A 23,097-nucleotide genomic window follows, 5' to 3' on the forward strand; every position below is an offset into this window, starting at 1 on the left:
CCCATGGTGAACACATAATCAGTTTGGGAATGACCTTTATGTGGGTTAGAGAGGTACCCAACATCTGCAAAACCTTCCAAAACACTTATGTCGTTTTGGGATGGAGAGGGTATGCAGACCACTGTTGGTGGCGTCCCTGACATGTGATGGGTCTGAATCCATCGTCTCTCTGTAGGGATAGAACAAGCCCATATCAATCGTACCACTTAGGTATCGAAAGATATCCTTAACACCAATCCAATGGCGTCGTGTTGGTACAGAACTATGTTTAGCTAACAAGTTCACGACAAATAAGAGGTCCGGTATTGTGCATTGAGCTAAGTACAATAATGTGCCTATTGCACTTAGGTAGGGCAATTCTGCCTCTAGCACATCTTATGTAACGCCCCGGAAGGATCACGTTACAGCGCCGCAAGCCTCTGAACACGAGCCTGCAGCTTGTGCTACAAACCCATGCCACAAAAGCTTGCAAGGCCTTTTAGAAATGTGGTGAGAAGAACGTTTACAATTGAGGTTGAGAGTACGATTCGGAAGCGTAAAGATTTTACAACAAAAGAGTACTTTATTTACATTCCACAAAAGTTACGAGTCCAAGGTTCGGGTTTCAAGTTCACGCTAAATAACACACACCAAAAGATAGGCAGGCGGATAATAACAAATTTACAAGGTTCCCACAACAAAACAAAGTCACATTCACAATTTCAAAAGAAGGGAGACTAATCAACACCTGCCAGACCAACAGTCAAGTCCAAAAGAAGCTATTCACAACTTGACGATGCCAACACCCAAGCGTCTAAGCCTGATCCTCAGCTGGCTCCTGCTCAGTTCCTGGAGGGAAAGTAGGGGTGAGCATCACATACGTTCATCGCCCAGTAGAGGAGCTCAACCCCACTAGGTTTTATAAATAGCATGTAGTAAAACGTGATATAAAATGAGAAATGCATAAACCGTATAACGTATATAAGTAAGGTACGTAAAATTGTAAAACATACGACTCATAGACGGGATCCCAGTATCTCTATAACCAGATGACCGGTCCCATTGACCAACTGCACGGCCTTACCTTAATTAGAATGATTACCAGGTAAGCGTAGCGAGAGCGTCCACTACCTAGTCACACACACGTACCGGGCCCGTCATTACAACCGGCGTAACTAACCCTCCGGAGGTTAAAGGGATCGAACCCAAGGAAGTCAGTGCCACCCTTCGCTCTCAAGTCATCTAACTTACTCAACCGCATGGCACGGCCTCGACACGTTATTAATAATTTTTCGTGTCGATAAAAAAAAGAAGATAAAATAGAATATAATATAATATCATAAAATAAACCAAACCGTGCGTAAGTCATGCAATACTTAAAACAAATATATATAGAAAACTCTAGCGAGGCGTAGGTGAGTTCCCCCTACCTGGAATCCGTGCTTAGACAATCTCCGAGCTATCACCGTCGTTGGTTAAGCCTCGGTCACTGGAATCCCAAATCCGACACAATTCTAAGTTAGTAAACTTTCTAAGAACAAATGGTTATCCTTCACCTATGTACCATTTTCGACCAATCATGAATTACATCCAAACACAGCATATACCAAACTTTATAATCATGGCCTCCTTTTAATTTCTAATTGAGCACTAGCAACATGCCACACAACTTCCTGACCAAAACCTCAATTATACCAACATGCAGCTCACAATTAAACCTTAATACCATACCAAGCCTACAACTATAATCTAGGTTTGGTCAAGTACTGCAATTATACACAGCAATCACATCCATCACCTTGGCTCCCACAACACACAATTATGTATAAAAATCTACAAATACCAAGACCAAACCATTGACTAGCCTTGCTGGACGTCACCTTTCAAAGAACATATTCCAAAGATCTTTTATTAATCAATTATAGTAACCTACACCACCATTAAAAGCTGACCAGATTTCCACTTTAATTACAATCATACCCAATAAAGAATTGAATTCAGTCCAAGAACCCTTCTTACCTCAATTTGGTCAGTTGCCGTCAACAACTACCTTCACCCAGAAACCTTCTCCCTCAATTTATGTACTGCACAATTCCACCCTTCAGCTGACAAAGACTTTCGATTAACTCCAGCTCCAAACTTCTACTTTTCCCCTATTCCAAACCTTGATTTAAGAAGAACTATCAATTTCCCAACCTTATAATCAAATCGAAATTACTAGAACACCAAGGATGGGTTGGGATTACCTTAGGAGTGAACTGATCTCAGTCTAAATTCCGAACCCCAAGCTTCTACACTAGCAACAGAAGGAGATGGGGACTTCAGTAGCTTCTAACCCGTTGCCATGGTTAGTTTCTCCATTCTTGGCAAGGTTGGGTAAGATAGCTGGTTGAGTTTTGGGTGGATGTAGATGAGAGTAGTGAGTGTAATCTGTGGTTTCTGAGAACTAAAGGAGTATGGTCTGAGTGCGGGTGACGGAGAAGTCGAGAGTTATAGGTGGAGAATGTCATCTGAAGTGGTGAACGTTGTTTGCAGGAAGGGTAGACGCGTGTGACATCCCAATACTAACGTGTTTCATTCTCAGTTACACACCTCAAGTAGCTCATGCACTCTAAGCGGGCTATTGTTCTAATTAAACTCCCTTACCAGGTTTAATGATGTGGGCTGACCCAACTCTTCTATAGGCCCAATTTGTACTAGATTACTAAAGCCCAATGAGAATCATTGATTCCGAGCGAAATCGGAAAATTCCTACCTCATTGGAACTAGCTCAATTCCCAACTCTCGGAATTAAAATCCGAAACCAACCTTATGAAAAACCGAAATTAATAAATAGAATCACAGGGGCTCACATCTTAATCGTCATTTTTTGGACGGAATGTATCCTTCTTTGGATCAAGACTACAGACAACCATTGGGGTGCTTGAAGACTTAACTTTATCAATATTGAAACGCCTAAACATCTTTTGGGTATAAGCTGATTGATGAATCAGGATACCATCTTCAAACCAAGGCAAAACCGTGTTCTCCCAAGGTCCTTCATTTCAAATTCGGATTTCAATTGTTCAGCGGTTGCCCTTAACTCTTTAAGGGTGCCAATTATGTTCATGTTATCAAAATAAACCGCTACTATTGCAAATCCGAAACTTGTTCTCTTTTTGAACACACATGGGCATAGTTCATTGTTAACATATCCCTTGCTAGTCAAGTATTCATTTAGACGGTTATACCACATCTGTCCGGAATGCTTCAATCCATATAGTGAGTGTTTCAACCTTATTGCAAACGCACTCTATGGTTTAGAGCCATTTGACTTAGGTAACTAAAGTGCATCTAGGACCTTCATATATATTTCTGTATCTGGATCCCCATATAGATACGCAGTAACCACATCCATGAGCTGCATGTTCAGTTTTTTGGAAACTACGAAACTGACAAGGTAGCGGAACGTAATGACGTCCATTAAGGGAGAATAGGTCTCCTCGTAGTCGATTTGAGGGCGTTGTGAGAAGCCTTACGCCACACGGCGAGCTTTGTACCTTACAATCTCGTTTCTCTCATTATGCTTTCTAACGAATACTCATTTATGACCAACCGGTTTGGTGTTGGGATGTATTGGCACAACTGGCCCAAATACCTTTCTCTTCGCTAGAGAATCAAGTTATGCATGGATCTCTTCTTTCCATTTTGGCCAATCAGCTCTAAGTTGACATTCATCAATGGAGAGTGGTTCAATGTCATCGGTCTCAATAATTTCACGCGTTACAGAATAAGTGAATACATCATCGATGATGATGGAGTTTATTTCCCATGTCCCATGTACACTAGTCTAATTCATAGAGATCTCTACGTTCTCAGGGATAAGTTCTGACATTGAGGCATCCCCCAATGATGTCTCTTGGACATAACCATAATCCGGAACATTCTCATGGGATAGATTTTGAGTATCGATGATCAAAGGATTTGTTTGTGCCTCATTTGCTCTCTTTCTAGGGCGAGTATCATTTGAATCAACCGGTCTACCGTGTTTCCTTGCGGGACATGCGGCCATAGATGCCACATCACTGCCAATTTGGGCAGTGGCGCCATCTCCTGGTACCTCAGAAGCGGCGTTACGTCCATTATTTAGGACGTCAATCCTTGCAGGCACATTTGCAGCAGGTATATGTGATCTTGTCACTTTAGCAGTATCAGAAAATGTATCAGGCAGAGTGTCTGCTACGCTCTGAAACTCAATAATTCTTCGCACTTCAATTTCAGACTGTGCGGTACGTGGATCGAGATGAGACATAGTGGGATAGATCACGACAATTTATGTCGTTCCTGCCGAACATGTGTGTTCTTATCTCACCCTAACGATAGGAAGATTGTCTCATCAAAGTGACAATCCGCAAATCTAGCGGTAAAGAGATCGCCTGTTAAGGGTTCCAGGTATAGCGGACGATAGTTGGAGCCTCATATCCAACATATATGCCCATTGGTCTCTATGGACCCATCTTAGTACGCTGTGGCGGCGTAGTAGGCACATAAATGGCACACCCAAATATGCGTAAGTGCGAGATATTAGGCTCGTACCCAGTCACTAGATGTAAAGCAGAATAAAGTTGGGTGGTAGTGGGTCGTGACGAATTAGCATCGCTGCATGCAGTATTGCATATCCCTAAGTGGAAACGGGGAGAGTGGTGCACATAACCAATGTCTGAGCTATCATTTGTAGGCGCTTAATGGTAGCTTCTGTGAGACATTTGGGGTATGAACATGAGGAACTGGATGCTCTACATCAGTCCCCAGTGATATGCAATAGTCATTGAACGTTTTCGATGTAAACTCTCAGCATTATCAAGTCGAATTGACTTAATAGGGTGGTCCGGCTAGTGAGCCCGTAGACGGATAATTTGGGTTAAAAGTTTGGCATAAGCAGCATTTCAAGTGGACAACAGAGCGACATGTGACCAGCGTGTTGACGCATCAACCAACACCATAAAATATTTGAAAGGTCCGCAAGGTGGTTGAATAGATCCACAAATATCCTCTTGGATTCTCTGCAAGAACGGAATGAGCATTTTTGGATCATTTGAGTAGGACGGTCTCGGTCCAAATTTCTCTAAGGAACAGGCTTTGCAAAACGAGCGAGGGGCCTTAGAAGCAACCAATGAGGATTTTGGTTGGGGCTGAGCGTCTGTAGCGCTATTCGAAGCATAATTGGTGACTACATCACCCATCATGGCGTCATGACCATGTGAATTAGTGACTTGATACACATTTACGCAAGCGTACGTATCGTTGTCAAGATAGGGAAGTATTGAGCTCAAAGTTTATCGTACCACGGGGATTAGTGGCTAACCCACAATCCTTGGGTGGTCGGAACTAAAGTCACTAAGCAAACAAAATAAAAATAAGGATTAATTTCAGTTTACCCCCATGAGGTTTGGGGGTGTCATCATTTCACCCCACCCACCCCCCCCCCCCCCCCCCCCCCCCGACTCTCAATTTCACTTTTTTACCCCCTAAGCTTTCCAATTTTTGTCTTCCGTGCCCAATCTCTGATGCTCCGTCCAAATTGGACGTTAAATCCGACCATTGAGGGCTAAAATGGTCATTTCAAGACAAAAAAAAAAAAAAAAACTCCCTTTCTCTCTCTCTTCTCTTCTGCAACTCCCTTTCTCTCTTCTACTGTTCTACATACCACCTCGGCCAACTCCGCCAGCTTGTCCTTGATCTGCAAAATCATAAATCGTGGTTATCTATGTCAAATTATTCTTCTAACTAAATCCCAATTATGTGGGAATCTGGACACCAACATCAAACACCATTCATCAACCGATTCAACCCATTCCCAATTATCGACATCAACCCATTACCCATTCCCAATTATCAACATCAAGTCATCATTCATCAACCCATTCGGCCATTCCCAATTCCCAATTACGACCTCACCCTAAACACCAAACATCACGAAATCACGATTCAAACATCATCAGCAAGACATCAATTCAGCATGGGTATTGGGTATACGGTGTTTACCTGAGAATCTGAGATTCAGGGATTGAAGATTTGAAGCCTTCAAGAGTTCAAGGAGCAAGGTGGCTCGGTGGCTGGAGCCTGGAACTCTGGAAGGTGGAATCAAAATCGATCTGAACTCGGGGAGAATTCCAAAATGGCCAAAATAACCCAGAAACGAAAATCAACAAAAATCGATCAATTCCAAAAACTAATTACACAGGAAAGTAGAGCACGACGAGAGGATCAAATTCGATACCTCATGCAACCCCGACGATCACCAGAAACTGCAGAAGCTTCGCCGGAAAATCCGAAGCTTTCGGGCTTCGATTCTTTTTCCACGATCAACAATCGGCCAAACCCGTACCATAGGGACGTCGGGGACGACGGGACGGAGAATTCTGACCGCCGGAAGTTTCTGAACGGAAGTGGAGCACAAAGATCCGGCGAAGTTTAAATTGCAGATCTAGATATATAGAGGGTTAAGCCTTCGATCTATAGATCGTGAGCTTTATAAGCCTCATATGTATGAAATAAATGAAGAAGATGAGTCATGCAGAATGATTAGGAGGAGAATGATTGAAGGAAAGACGAAGAAGAAGTGAGAGAGAAACGAAGAAGATGGGAAAACAGTAGAAGTGGTTCCTCCGGTTAACATTACTGATGGAGAAAGTCATTGACTTCTTTTTAACTTGTATTGTATAGAAGACAATAAATTTAACTTTTGTATATAGTATAACAAGGAGAGCTTGTGGCCTAGTGGTTTGAGGTCTGACTCTCCACCTGGAGGTAAGAGCTTCGAGTCTCGCCTCTTGCACAATTTAAATCATTTTGCATAATGGTTTAGTGGGATATATACGTATATCGGTTGGTATATGTATATTTCGGTGGTATGCAGAAGTGTGTACAGTAGCCGAGCCGAAATACTAGCTTGAAATGACCATTTTAGCCCTCAATGGTCGGATTTGACGTCCAATTTAGACGGAGCATCAGAGATTGGGCACGGAAGACAAAAATTGGAAAGCTTAGGGGGTAAAAAAGTGAAATTGAGAGTCGGGGGGGGGGGGGGGGTGAAATGATGACACCCCCAAACTTCAGGGGGGTAAACTGAAATTAATACTAAAAATAAAGTGAATAAAAAGACTAATCTAAGGCACCAAGCCATAGCAATGCTCGGCCTTTGGTTTTCACCAAAGCCTAATTAAAACTAAGAGCCTAGTGGTGGATATGCACAAATGAGTCGAAATTTGTAGGGGGTTTTGAATTAGGAATCAACTAAATTAAACGCAACCGAAAAGTAAACTAAACAACTAATTAACGAACTAGAAAATTAAATTTGGGTTTTCAAATTAATGGGAACATGGGAGTGTTGGATGATTCACACTAACTATCTTGCAAACATCGATGCCAATTTCACAAATGCATGGATTTCCTATAGGTGTTGAGTCCCGTATTTAGTAGGGCTGGATTTGGTACGGTTACCGTTTTTTTTCAGCTAAGCCGAATACCAACCGAAACACATCGGTATATTGAAAACCGATACCACTACCGTACCAGAAAAGTCGGTAACCGTAAAGATCGGTTACCAATATTACGGTCGGTTTTGTCTCGGTTAGGGCCCAACCGAAGAGGATGATTGGGCCTAATATTGATAAACATTTACATAGTCCAATCACCCATTCTGGGCTGTTTTTAGACCATCTTTCCTGTTCAGTTTTTACCAAATACATAAAAGCTATTACATACATACTTAACTCTACAATTTCCTGAATAATACATCTTCATCAAGTGTATGTCACGTTGTCTAAAGGTTATTGAATATTACAGAACCTCAAATTGAAATAAACAATGAATATTACAGAACCTCAAATTGAAATAAACAAAAAGCTACAAGTGATTAGAGTGTTCCAAAGACTAAACAAACAAAACAAAAAACACAGCAGCTGCATCCAAATCTTCAAGTAGACTCCAAAGACTTGACCAAAAAATGCACAGCAGCTATATCTTCGATCTGGATGTTTGCACTTTGCACCATCCAAATCTTCAAGCAGTACTTGTCGTAGACGAGTTCGCACCTCCCAAATTAAGCGCAGCAGTTTCTTCAATGTTAAAACCACAAAAAAAAATACAAATAGCCAAGTCAATATAGAAATAAGTTGATGTATTAATAAACAAAAATTTCAAGTAAGCTAATATTTCCAGATTATACCTTTCTGCAGTTCTTCTAGATCCTTATACATGGACATCTCATCCATTGTTGGTTCTGAATAGAAATTAGGCTGCTCAGCTCTCAACCAATCACTAGTGCAAACTAGTGCCTCAACCATTTGAGGAGTGAGTGAACTCCTAAAGGGATCAACTACCCTTTTTCCCAAGCTAAATGCATTCTCACTTGCCACAGTAGAGCAAGGAATTGCAAAAATGTCTTTAGCAAGCTTGGAAAGAATAGGATATGCAACTGCATTGACCCTCCACCATTGTGAAACATCAAACCCTTTGACTAAAGGATTGACATATCTATCTGCAAGGTACTTGTCAACCTCATTGGATATCATTTCATGTTCATTTTCGAGTCTTTCTTGCATGAGATCAGCAAGTATCTCAGCTTGTCCATCTTCTAGATCATCAAACTCAATCCCCTCCATTACTGCAACACCATCTTGGGGGTTTGGTTGACTTAAACCTCCCTCACAGCCCTTATACTCATCATACATTCTCAACAAAATGTTCTTCAAGTCCCTAGTTATCTTCTCAATGGTGCCAGCTCTGACTCCCACCCTTAAAAATGCTGCTTTCTGATATTGCAGTTTCCAGCGAGGGTCTAGGACATTTGCAATCACCATGATTTGATTCATGGTTTCAAAGCTGCCCCAATATTTGTTGAATTTTGCTTTCATCCCTGTACACACTAGGGAAGTCTCAACTAAGTTTGGCACTATCGGCTGGGCCCCATCGGTACCCCCAGGTACTATGCCATGGGCCGGGTTCACAACCCACCATGGCGGGACTCATATGGGATACCAGCCCGGGCACCTAGGGCCCGGGACAGGCCAGCACAGCCCAACGATTTGCACAGCAGGGGGGCTGATATGGCATCAGAGGAGCAACCTGTGTCCCACATCGAAGATTAGGGAGACTCCTTTCCCATGCTCGAGTATAAAGGCATTAGCACAACCACCTTTTACAGGTAATAACTCCTTTGTCCACTATTTACTTACTATACATCTATATTAGCTTCTCACTCAGGCATCGGAGAGGTGTAAACCGTCCGGTACGGTTTACCCCTCTAAGCGTGTGTTCTTGGTACAGGATTTAGGAGGTGCATCGGTACCCCAGACGGTATAGCATTCTGTGTGAGGTACCCGGAGAAAGCCACCAGAAACATTGGCGCGCCAGATAGGGGGACTATCATGACTGAGCCGGAAGGAACGGCAGGAGAGGGTAGAAGTGTCGCTCGGGCACTGATATTCTCTCCGGGTACTTCATCAGCAGAAGCGCCAGGTGTTGAAGAAATTCATGGTCTCGGATCCTTGGACCCGCATGTCCCGGGCCAAGTGTCTCCGGTATCGGAATTGGAATCCATGCGGGCGGAGATAGCAGCCTTCAGGGAACAATCCAGGATCGATCGGGAACAACAGAATACCGATAGGGAAACAAACCGCCTTACGCAATAGAAGATGCAGGATCTGGAAGATGAAAACACAGCGCTGGCCCGAGCACTGGACCGGAGGCACCAGCACAACGAGGCGCTCACCCAGGCCCTGGTTAGAGCATCCCAACCAGCAACAGGCGTGAACGCTGCCCAGCGGGTAATCCAAGTACAGGTAGAATTATTCCCGGAAAGCTTGAGGCATCTACCACCACCACCGTTACCACAGCCAGTACCGAATATCCCCCCGGTAACCGACGCAAACACGGCATTACTTGTGCAAATGAGCAACTCTTTGCATGCTCTGAAGGCAAGGGTGCAGGCCACAGAAAACAGGGACACCTGGAGGGCCATGGCCACCTACGAGGACCGCCCGGGTCCTTTCACCCAACAGGTTAGAGGAGCCATTCGAGCGGATATGTCGAAACCACTGAAGATTGACTACACGGGGGTTGGAGACCCCTACCAGCATCTACAGGCCTTCCGCTCGCAAACAAGCGCCAAGGGATATACGGATGAGGTGTGTTGTAATATGTTCCAGGAAACCTTGTCAGGGGAAGCTTTGAGTTGGTTCTACGAACTGCCGGTCGGTTCTGTAGGGAATTTCAAGGAGTTAGCTGACAAGTTTGTAGCTCGATTCATCTTACGCACCGATGAGATACACACACCAAAGGGCCTGTTAAAAGTCCAGCAGGGAGAGAATGAAACTTTGAAGTCTTTTGTAAATCGGTGGCAGGCGGCTACCGCCAAGTGCCGGGACCTTAATAAGGAACTGGCCGAGCTGGCTTTCAGGAGAGGCTTAAGGCGCGGAGAATTTCTCTATGGGATTAACCATAATCCTCCAGCCAACTACGACGAGCTGATGGCCACTGCCATCAGACACGCCCAGGCCGAATTCGAAACCTACGGGGACACCCCCAGACCAGAGCTAAGGGTGCCAACCCCGGCCTCGACTGTCAAGGATGAGCCACGAAAGAGGGAGTGGGCCCATAGTCATGACAGGTCACCCCATACCTCGAGCAAAAGAAGCAAAGAGTCCTCATCCAGGACTAACAGTTATGGGACCACTCACCATCAGCGGGAGCCAAGGGTACAACAGGCCCCGCGAACACCACCACCCCCCCGGTATGAGGTGTTCACAATCCTTAACGCTTCATACGAGACTATTTGGAACGAAAGTAAGGATGAGATACCGGGCCCACCCCCAAGGAAGTTCCCGAAGAGTAAACTTACCCAGCAAGATACCGGAAAGTTCTGCACTTATCATGAGGATGCCGGACACAATACCAATCTCTGTGTTGCTTTGAAAAATACTATCGAGTCCCTTATCCAGAAGGGCAAGCTCCAACGGTACCTGCCTGCTAAGGAGATAGGAGCGGTGGACGTGTACGGCCAAATCTTCACGATCCACGGTGGGGGTCCGAAGGAATTACATCCCCAGAGGAAGAGGCGAAATTCTAGTTTCGGTCATCCGGAAGTTTTCAACTTCCACAAGGCCCCGCGGCAAGACGGTGGTACCGAATGGACATCGGTGACATTCCTGCAGGAGGAGGAAGCCGATCTGAAGATGCCCCATGATGATCCCTTCTTAATCACGCTCCAAATGGACCATTATATAATGTCCCGGGTGCTCGTGGACACCGGGGCCTCAGTTAGCGTATTATTTCGCGATGCGTACAAAACTTTGAACAGAGGGAGAGCCAAGCTGTCGCAGGATAATGAACCCCTCATTAGCTTTTCAGGGGATATCGTCCAACCACTCGGATCAGATTACCTATCAATCACGGTAGGCGAAAGCCCAAATTGTTCAACCATCAAAACAGAGTTCATCGTGGTGGACTGCGTCTCATCCTATAATGCTATCCTAGGCCGACCGGCACTTTGGCGTCTGAAAACCTTCATTGCAGGTCACATGCTGATGATGAAAGTGCCAACCCCGGTCGGCATTGCTACGATCCGGGGTGACCAGGCCGCAGCAAGGAAATGCTATTCATTGACCGTATCTCGCGGTAGGGGAAAGTCTGAGATGTTGCCCGTGGCTACTAACCCTCTGACGGACAGGTACGAGGATCCCAGGGATGATACCGATTCAGACGAAGAACGGCCCGGTGCCGTAGAGGACATTGAGGAGGTGGTGCTATCAGAGCAGTTCCCGGACAGGACTGTTAAGATAGGTACTAAGCTGTCTCCGGTTATCAGGGAAAGGTTGATCTCGTTCCTCCGCTCAAACTCATCTGCATTCGCCTGGTCATATGAGGACATGCCCGGTATACCAATGGAATTAGCCACGCACAATCTTAGTATTATCCCTTATTCAGCACCGGTAAGACAAAAGAGGAGGGCCTTCACACACGATAAGTACCGGGCTATCTAGGCTGAAGTAAAGAAGTTGATGGCCATCAACTTTGTCAGGGAAGTCACGTATCCCCGGTGGTTAGCCAACGTGGTCATGGTGCCAAAGAAATCTCAGGGATCATGGAGCATGTGTGTGGACTACACAAACCTCAACCGGGCATGCCCCAAGGATAGCTTCCCGCTCCCGCGAATTGACCAACTAATCGACTCCACTGCTGGGTACCGGTTACTCAGTTTCATGGATGCGTTCAGTGGGTACAACCAAATTCGAATGAACCCGGCAGACGAGGAGCACACTGCCTTTACCACAGACAAGGGTCTCTATTGTTACCAGGTCATGCCTTTCGGATTAAAGAACGCAGGTGCCACTTATCAGCGACTCGTCAACTCTATGTTTGAGGAGGTTATCGGTACTATCATGGAAGTTTACGTGGACGATATGCTGGTAAAAAGTTTAACTCCGGAGGACCACGTAACCAACTTGTCAATCGTCTTCACCATCATATTACGCAATGGTATGCGGCTTAACCCGCAGAAGTGCATCTTCGGGGTCGAGGTAGGAAAGTTTCTCGGGTACATCATTAGCCACAGGGGGATCGAGGCCAACCCGGAGAAGGTGCAGGCTATATTAGACATGGTATCCCCAACCTACCGGAACGAGGTCCAATCTCTTACAGGCAAGGTGGCCGCCTTGTCAAGGTTCATCTCCAGGCTGACGGACAAGTGTACTCCTTTCTTCAAACTGCTAAAAACCCAGCACGTCGAGGTAATAGCCTGGACAGCTGAGCACGAGACTGCTTTTATTGGCTTGAAGGCGTACTTATCAGCGGTACCTCTACTTTACAAACCTGTTCCAGGAGAAATGCTCTACATATATCTGGCGGCATCTTCAACGGCTGTAAGCTCAGCTCTGATTAGGAAGGACTCCGGTGCAGAATCCAGGTACCCGGACATTGAAAAAATAGCACTGGCCCTCCTGGTATCGGCCCGAAAGCTTAGGCATTACTTCCAAGCACATTCAATCACCGTTTTCACTAATCACCCGCTGAGGTAGGTTTTGCAGAAACCGGAGACATCGGGCAGGTTAATTAAATGGGCCATCGAGCTGGGAGAGTTCGATATCAAGTACCAACCCCGGACAGCTATCAAGGGACAGGCAGCGGCAGATTTTATTTCTGAGGCGATTCCCTCCCATAACCCTTCCCTGGAATCACCTGAACCACTAGCCCCGGATCCGCCTCCACCAAGCACTTGGCGATTATATGTTGATGGCGCATCCAACAAGAAAACAAGTGGAGCCGGTATCCTGCTAATTAGCCTGGACGATCAAGTCTACGAGTACGCCCTCAAATTTGCCTTCAAGGCATCCAACAACACCGCAGAGTATGAGGCACTCATAGCAGGTCTGCAGATCGCCCGGGAACTAGGGGTGCAGCACCTTAGTATTTTCAGTGATTTCCAGTTAGTCGTAAACCAGGTCAGCGGTAACTTCGAGGCAAAGGAGCCCCACATGTCCTCTTACCAGGCTCTGGCTCGGGCATTAGTTCAGAGGTTTACCTCCTACATTTTTACCCAGATACCGAGGGCAGAAAACGACAAGGCAGACGCCCTTGCTAAGCTTGCATCAACTTCTCCAAGTCCTACCTATGGGGCCACTAAGGTCGAAATACTCGAAAGACCTAGCACTTCCAAAGCGGTGTCAGAAATATTCGCGGTGGATCACACAGCTTCATGGATGGACCCAATTTTGAAATACATGGTCGACGGCCTAGCACCGGACGATAAGATCGAGGCCAGAAGACTACAGTTAAGGTCAGCTCGATACACGATCATGAATGGTAAATTATACCGGAGAGGCCATTGCTTCCCGAATCTGAAGTGTGTAACACCGGAGGAAGGTCACAAAATAATGAAGGACATACATGCTGGTGTATGCGGTAACCATGCCGGAGCCCGATCTCTTGCACACAAGACCCTAAGGGCAGGATATTTCTGGCCAACCATGTCGGCCCTAGCCCAAACAATATCCAGTTCTTGCCACAAGTGCCAAATGTATGCAAATATCCCAAGGGCACCGCCCATTGCCCTCTCCATCCTCCTTGCACCGTGGCCGTTCTGTCAGTGGGGTTTGGACTTGATTGGTAAACTTCCCACAGCAGTGGGTCAATTCAAATACGCCATCGTCGCTGTGGACTATCAAACAAAGTGGGTTGAAGCAGAACCTCTTGTCGCCATCACCACGGAAAAGGTAAAAAATTTCCTGTGGAAGAACATCTACTGCAGATTTGGGGTCCCGGACACCATAATCACGGACAATGGTACCCAGTTTGACAATGATGAGTTGAGGGCTTACACAGAGAACCTGGGCACCAGGATTCTATATGCATCCCCGGCCCACCCCCAGACCAACGGTCAAGTCGAGGCTGTCAACAAGATCATCAAGAAGATACTGAAAAAGAAGCTCGACGATGCCAAGGGTCTTTGGGCTGCTAAACTCCCGGAGGTGTTGTGGGCTATCAGGACCACGGCAACAGAGGCCACCGGAGAGACCCCATTCTGCATGGCTTTCGGGACAGAAGCGGTACTCCCTATTGAAACACAGGTCCAGACTCCCCGGATCGAATACTTCGATGCGGGTACCAACTCGGAAGGCCTACAACTCGATGCCGATTTACTAGAGGAACGAAGGGATGTGGCACACATGCATAACTTGGCTAACAAGCGGAGGATAGCTCGCTACTACGATGCCAAGGTACAATCCCGCACACTGAAGTTGGGGGACTGGGTCCTGAAGCAGGTCTACCCAGAGCCCCGGGGACTGGATCTATCCTGGACAGGCCCTTACGAGATCATTGAAGAGGTAGGCCCCGCAACCTTTTTCATCCGGGACATGGACGGAGTCGTATCCCGGCATCCATGGAATACCCAGCGCCTACGGTACTATTACAAGTAGCTCCCAGAGCATCTTGTCCTAGCTTTTGCTTTTTGGCCATACAGCTATGGCAAGCTACCCATCGGGTACTCATTCTGTATTAACCACCATGTGGTACTTGAATGGAAAAATGAATTATTCAGACCATTTCTAGCATTTTTTTTACCTACACCGGGCATTCCCGGACATAGCTATTGTCAATTACTCTATTCCGGTAATAAGTGATGCAAGTAAACGCTTAAAGCAAGGTATAAAATCCTAGAAATTTTAATCCCTTTCCAATTCCCATTCAAGTTCAAAAAAAATTCCATTCACAAAAGGCCTGGACTACCAAGCACAGGAATTACGCCATTGTTCAAGAAAAGGATAATTTCTACAAAAAAATAAGTAATAATGGTAATTTCCACTACTGCTTGCCACCGGTACTCTGGGATCCACCAGCACCGGACTTGGTTGCCACCTCCTTCTCTTTCTTCTTCTCGAGAAGGCCCCGCCTGAATTTGGCTTCATCCAAGTACCCGGCCGCCACCCACTCCTTGAACTTCATGATAACAGCCTTGTCTTGGGCAGCAGCTAGCATCGCAATAAGCTCTTCGGAAGCCTTGTACTCCTCCACGGCCTCGTGCTTCTCCACGGGAAGACGCTCCTCCAAGTAGTCTGCCTTCTCCTTCCATGATGTGGCAGACTCTGCAGCATCCTTCTCAGAGTCCCGAGCATTTTTTACCTCATCCCGCGCCTCAGTGAGTTCACCCTCAAGCTCCGCGATCCGCTGCTTTGCCGCGTCCATCTCGGCAACCATTGGAGTCAAGGACTCAATCTTTTGCCTCAAGGAGTCCCGCTCCTTCTCCAGCTTGGCCTTCTCACCATACATATACTTCACCTGCCCGGAGAGATTGCTAACCTCCTCCTTCAGTTGAGTATATTCCTCGCTGGCATCAACCGCGTACACATTGAAGAGTGCCTGCAAACACACCGGTTAAAATATATATACAATAAATATCGGTCGCAAGAGTAAAGCAAACCCATACCCGCATCATAGATTCCCGGGCGAGACGGCGATTCTCTTTGGGGGTATTGTCCTTGGCCCGCACCCGGTCGAGGTCAATATCCTTCAGGTCACTAAGCATGGACCGCACGAATTTTTCATCAGCAACCCCGTACTCACTCAGCAGCTGCTTGATGGGCTTCTTAGGGATTACCGGAATGGCAGGAGACAGTAGGCTAAGTGAAAGCGACGCCTCGGGTACCGGAAGTTCTTTCTTCTGCCTCTTCGCACCGGATCCTTTAACATCCCGGCCGGTATAGGTAACCTCCTGCTTATCACCTCGGTGCCGGTGCTTATGTGACCTCTTCTTCTCCCCTGGAAGCAGGGCCTCGTCGCTCCCAGTGGACCGAGAAGAAATGGACATGGCGAGCGGTACCTTCTCCCTTCCGGGATCAGCTATGGTGATAATGTCAGCGGCAGAAGGCTGCTCGACTTGAGTCGCGGGAGCATTGGGATCAGGTTCCCCATATCCCGCGTCAGTGATCTCCAGAAGGGTCTCTTCAATGGACCGACCCGTAGCCTTCGACCCTAGGTCGACCTCAATATGCAGGGCGTCTTCTCCTTGGCTCATCAGCATATCCATCAACTGGTTATCGTCCATTCTGTCCTCCTCTTTGCCTTTCCGGGGTTTCCTCTTCGGCGCTTTCACTGCAATCAGTTCCAAAGTTAGTAAAAAAAAAAAAAAAGCCAAAAGAAAAAATTTCTTTCTTTTAAAGCCTCACCAGGGAGCCATCCTAGCCCTAGCCTATAAAGTATAGAATGCCGGATAAATCTATAAGAGCTCCTCTCTTTCTCATTCCAAACAGAGTATACCCGGGCTATCCTCTTCCTTTCCACCTCAGATAAAGTGTAGGCCTGGTCCCCGATTGCTTGGAAAGTACCGGTCAGATGCCACTTCTTATTTTTAATCTGCCACCGCCCACCAGCTAGAAACACTTTATTCCTCCACCTTTTGCTCATCGACGAGGGCATGTCGGTAACTAATGGTTCGTAATCCCTAGCGGCAAATGTCACCGTACCCGCACAGGACAGCTTCCTTGAGTACAGGATCCTGTGTACCGCGCGGAATTCATTTACGGAAGGCCACCCTTGTTGGCACAAGTCCCACATGGCCATCATACTATATATTTGGCGAATAGCATTCGGGGTCAACTGCCCCGGTGACAGGTTCAGCATCCGCAATAGATACTGTAGGCACCGGGGCAGCGGTAGCGATAACCCTTGGTGGAACTGGTTCTCGTGCAGCGCCACCCACCCCGGGGCAGGATTCGCGGCCATCTCTCCATCCTTGAGAGGCCTAAGCTCTACTGCGTCCGGTATTCCCCACTTCAGTCGCATGGCGATGATCTCCTTCATCGTCATACTTCTCCCGGGTTCGTCGCATACGGTCCAGTCCGTAAGTGTATACCTAGGCTTCGGTATGCCCTCGGGGATTGCCACCGTGACTACGGGGGCCTCCGCAGATCCATCCTCGCTCTCACCCTCGTCGGACTCCTCACTGCTCTCCGAGAACACCCCCGTTGAGGACCCGGTATTCTCTGCTAATTGACCTGCTGAAGCTAGGTACCGATTGATATCCACTTCAGCTTGCCTGGCAGACGACTGGTATGACGATCCCGTATCCCCACCCTTGGTTTCTGATTCCATCCTAACTACGATACCGGAAACCTCAAAACTCGCTATATCTGGAATCAGAAGCACAAGGGTTAGCCTAACCAGATCTAAGACCACGTTGAAGCGCGGAATCACTCCCCACTTCAAGCAAGACCCAGAAATTCAAGCAAAACCCAGAAATTCAAAGCAAAACCCAGAAATTCAAAGCAAAACCCAGAAACGCAAGCAAAATCGAAGAAACCCAAAACCCATGCCAAACTGAAACACAAAAAAAAAAAAACCAAAAAAAAAAAAACCAAACCACATTCTCTTACCTCTTTTCCGGCAGTCGCTAATCTGGCCAAGGCTTTCGTCTTCACTCCTCACAGTGACAGCAACAGAAGCACAAGAGGAGAGAGGGCAAAACGCAAGTTCTCAGTTTTCAGAATTTCGGAAAAAGTGAGAAGGGAAACAGTCTGTTTCCCTCTTAAATTCAATCTCCAAAGCATCAGGGCCGTTGAAGCCGAAAAGCCCTCAACCACAGGATCACTACACGTGTCCCACGTCTCGAAAACCGTCAGTTGAGGGGACGGGCATTTATTGCACAACTCAGTCTGCCCCACGTGGCTGACATGCACCGCCTACCCCATCGGGTACCAAGAGGTTCCAACTCTCTCTACCCCATCGGGTATCAGAGCCAAGTCCTCTCTCTACCTCATTAGGTACCGGAGGCACACATCTTCCTACCCCATCGGGTATCAGAGCCAGTTCCTCTCTCTACCCCATCGGGTACCAGAGGCTCACATTTTCCTACCCCATCGGGTATCAGAGCCAAGTCCTCTTCCTACCCCATCGGGTATCAGAGCCAGTTCCTCTCTCTACCCCATCGGGTACCAGAGGCTCACATTTTCCTACCCCATCGGGTATCAGAGCCAAGTCCTCTTCCTACCCCATCGGGTATCAGAGCCAGTTCCTCTCTCTACCCCATCGGGTACCGGAGGCTCACATTTTCCTACCCCATCGGGTATCAGAGCCAAGTCCTCTCTACCCCATCGGGTATCGGAGCCAGTTCCTCTCTCTACCTCATCGGGTACCGGAGGCTCACATCCTCTACCCCATCGGGTATCAGAGCCAAGTCCTCTCTCTACCTCATTAGGTACCGGAGGCACACATCTTCCTACCCCATCGGGTATCAGAGCCAGTTCCTCTCTCTACCCCATCGGGTACCGGAGGCTCACATTTTCCTACCCCATCGGGTATCAGAGCCAAGCCCTCTCTACCCCATCGGGTATCGGAGCCAGTTCCTCTCTCTACCCCATCGGGTACCGGAGGCTCACATCCTCTACCCCATCGGGTATCAGAGCCAAGTCCTCTTCCTACCCCATCGGGTATCAGAGCCAAGTCCTCTCTCTACCTCATTAGGTACTGGAGGCACACATCTTCCTACCCCATCGGGTATCAGAGCCAGTTCCTCTCTCTACCCCATCGGGTACCGGAGGCACACATCTTCCTACCCCATCGGGTATCAGAGCCAAGTCCTCTCTCTACCCCATCGGGTACCGGAGGCACACATCCTCTACCCCATCGGGTACCGGAGACTCAACCCTCATCCTATCACAGTGCGCAGATTAACTACCTACAGCGTAACCCGCTCAAGATGCCCCTTGAACGGGAACTTGGGGGACTCCCTATAGGCACACTAGTGCCAAACTTTGAAGACAAAATAATAATAAGTCCCCACCCAAGAAACATCTTGAACGGGAACTTGGGGGACTTGTACATACTAGGGAAGTCTCAACTAAGTTTGGCACTATCGGCTGGGCCCCATCGGTACCCCCAGGTACTATGCCATGGGCCGGGTTCACAACCCACCATGGCGGGACTCATATGGGATACCAGCCCGGGCACCCAGGGCCCGGGACAGGCCAGCACAGCCCAACGATTTGCACAGCAGGGGGGCTGATATGGCATCAGAGGAGCAACCTGTGTCCCACATCGAAGATTGGGGAGACTCCTTTCCCATGCTCGAGTATAAAGGCATTAGCACAACCACCTTTTACGGGTAATAACTCCTTTGTCCACTATTTACTTACTATACATCTATATTAGCTTCTCACTCAGGCATCGGAGAGGTGTAAACCGTCCGGTACGGTTTACCCCTCTAAGCGTGTGTTCTTGGTACAGGATTTAGGAGGTGCATCGGTACCCCAGACGGTATAGCATTCTGTGTGAGGTACCCGGAGAAAGCCACCAGAAACAATCCCCACTGCCACCCTCTGCAAAACCTCATCAGAATCATCATTTGCCTTCTTATCAATCTCTGTTTGAAGGCCGATCATCTCTTTGAACTGCAAGTTTGCAGTAACTGATTTCCAAGCACTCAATTTGAGTGTTGTCTCGTAAAACTTTTTGAGGAAATGCACTAAAGCTTGAGCATTTCTCCAATCTGCCTCTACGGGAGGGCCTGTCCTCTTCCTACCTTTGGTATCTTTCTCCTCAAAATAATGCCTAAACTGCACATCTTCATCACCCATCCTATCAAACACTTTCTCATATTTTAATGCCGCAGCAAGCATTAAATAAGTGCTATTCCACCTAGTGATCACATCTAGGGGAACATTCGCATTCTTATTCAAGTGCTCAAGAACAGAAAACTCCCTAAACTTGTCTAATCTACTTGAACCTGACCTAATAAACTTTACACAATGCCAAATTGCATCAATCCCATTCTGTAATTCTTTGATTCCATCCTTGACAATCAAATTGATGATGTGACATGCACATCGAAGGTGTAAGAAGTCCCCATCAAAGCTTAAAGTGTTCATGTTCCTCAGCCTTCTTTTCATGTAGACAACTGCTTGGTCATTTGCACTAGCATTGTCCACTGTGATAGTGAACACCTTATTGATATCCCATTCCCTCAAACACTGCTCCAGTACCCTCCCTATATCTTCCCCTTTGTGACTGGTAATTGAACAAAAGTTAATAATCCTTTTGTGCAATTTCCAGTCGCTGTCCAAGAAATGGGCAGTGACCACCATGTAGTTAATGTTCTGAATTGATGTCCAAGTGTCAGTGGTCACACTAACTCTCTTTGCATGCTGTGCAAAGATCGACATCATCTTTCCCTTCTCAGATAGGTACAATTCCCACACTCCCTTGGCCACTAACTTTCTACTTGGTTGAATCCACTGTGGCTGAGCTTCTAGCATAAATGCTTTAAAGCCAAAACCCTCCACATGCCTAAAAGGAAGTTCATCCCTTATGATCATCTTGTACAGCTTCTCATCTATCCTACCCTGATTAAATCTGTGATATTGTGGAGCCCCGGAAACATTATCCCTAGATAATATGGTCTGCCCTTTCTCGATTGGTTTCTCAAATAGAGGGTTAACCTTGCAGTTTCTTCCATGTGACCAGCAAGAACTGGTTCCATTCTTTGAACTTAACGCAGGAACTACTGCTTTACAGTAGTTGCATTGTGCATTACTAGGGTCAGGCTTGCCATCAGGGAGCAAAGGCCTTGTAAAACACTCCCATACTCGACTCTGTTTCCTACCCTTTGTGGTCTTATCTACTCCTTTTCTTTTCCCCAGCCCCGCAGTAGCTTCCACCAATTCAGGATCTGGATTTGGTGTTTCAGTTGGGGTACTATTATCTATTGGTGGTAAGTTACCTACTGGTGGTAAAGGGTTTTGGTTATCATTTGGGGAAACACTAACAGATTGATAACTTCCAGTAACCATGTTTGAAGTTATGGAAGGAGATGAACAACAATTACTTCCTGACCTACTTCTAGAAGCCATGGTCTACAATGACAAAAGATAGGTTCAGTTTTGACAAAAGATAGCTTAAATGGCAACATACAATTAAAAGCAACAGATGCGTTTCATACTTTCAAAGTTTTGCAATCATGTTCAATTTATACTTAAAAGTTAAAACTTTAAAAGCAACATACAATTAAAAGCAACACCTTCATACTTTGCAATCATGTTCAGTTTATACTTAAAAACAACATACAATTAAAAGCAACACCTTCATACTTTGCAATCATGTTCAGTTTATACTTAAAAACAACATACAATTAAAAGCAATAGTTTCATACTTTGCAATCATGTTCAGTTTATAGTTATACACACAGAAAGTCACAAAATAATTAATAAGAGAACAAGCAGAAACTTGGTTCACACAGAAACTCTCAAAGTCACATACTAATTAATAAGAGTACAAGCAGAATAGAAACTTCATGTTCAAATAATCATAAACACCCATACACAAAGTCACAAGCAGATAATCATAAACACCCATACACAAAGTCACAAGCAGATAATCATAAACACCCATACACAAAGTCACAAAGTTCAAAGAATCAAAACCCAACCAAGCACACACAAGTTTAGACATTTAGTTACCTAATCAAAGACCTCGATCACCTCCCTGCCTCAGGATAAACTGATAAAGCCTCAACTAAAATCCATGGTCAATACCTTCAAGCTTCAAAGGACTTTCCTACCAAAACACATATGAACATATATGTTAGATAACCACGATCAATTTCAACCATGAAATTAACAAAATCAACAACAGATTCCTTTTTTTTCATACAAATTAGAGCAAAAGGAGTAACAAGAGTAAAAAACTAAAAGGAGATCGATTTTACCTAATTATTTGTGCTCGGAAACACCAATTGAACACCGTATAAGTCTCTGAGCAACCACTTCAACCAAGCAAGTGAAGCAAGTGAAGCAACTGATCTAGGGTTGGTCGAACGATTTGGGGATTTCAAAAATCAAACTCAATCTGGGTTGAAGCTTATGTTGGTGAGGTTCGCATCAATGATCGATTGTTGTTTTTGGGATTGGATTGGGGCTGGGTTGGTTCTGAGAGGAAGAGAGAGGAACAGTCTAGGGTTCGTCGAACGATTTGGGGATTTCAAAAAGGAAACTCAATCTGGGTTGAAGCTTATGTTGGTGAGGTTCGCATCAATGAGCGATCTAATCGACTGTTGTTGGGATTGGATTGGGGCTGGGTTTGGTTCTGAGAGGAAGAGAGAGGAAGAGATCGAGAGGAAGAGAGGGTCGAGACTCGACAGAGAGAGAGGCTGCAAATGACCTAATCTGAGTGACCCCTGTTAGGTTAACCCAAACTCCACAGATCCAACGGCTATCATTCACATATCCTATAAATCAACGGCTTAAAACATATCTGGTATTACAAATAAATAAAAAATAATACAAGTATATATGTACGGTTGGTACGGTAATACCGTATAATTGATATTTGTGTACCGATACCGAGCCGCGTACGCGTATACGGTACGGTAAACCGAACCGGATCTTCCGGTTACCATCTCAGTCGGCGCCGACGGCGGCGGTTCGGCCGGTTTACGGCCGGTTCCGGCAGGTTCGGGAATTTTAGCCACCCCTAGTATTTAGTACCGGTTAAGGCTACTAAACCAATTATCCTTTCGGTGTATTGACTATGCCGGTTAGGGCCACAATCAACTCTCTAACTTAGACATTACGCCGGTTAAGGCCGTAATAT

General features: G+C 46.2%; 1 long non-coding RNA gene across 1 annotated transcript; it reads right to left on the reverse strand.

Moving 5' to 3' along the window:
* Positions 1–21,195: 21,195 nt before the first annotated feature.
* On the reverse strand, positions 21,196–22,734 carry LOC133709943 (uncharacterized). The gene is made up of 3 exons (XR_009846403.1): positions 22,214–22,734; positions 21,966–22,062; positions 21,196–21,362 (listed from the first exon to the last, which is right to left on the reverse strand). It is a non-coding gene; the product is annotated as an uncharacterized LOC133709943 (long non-coding RNA).
* Positions 22,735–23,097: the final 363 nt, after the last annotated feature.

The sequence above is a fragment of the Rosa rugosa genome, chromosome 1 (genome assembly GCF_958449725.1).
Source record: "Rosa rugosa chromosome 1, drRosRugo1.1, whole genome shotgun sequence".
In the NCBI taxonomy this organism is placed as follows: Eukaryota; Viridiplantae; Streptophyta; class Magnoliopsida; order Rosales; family Rosaceae; genus Rosa; species Rosa rugosa.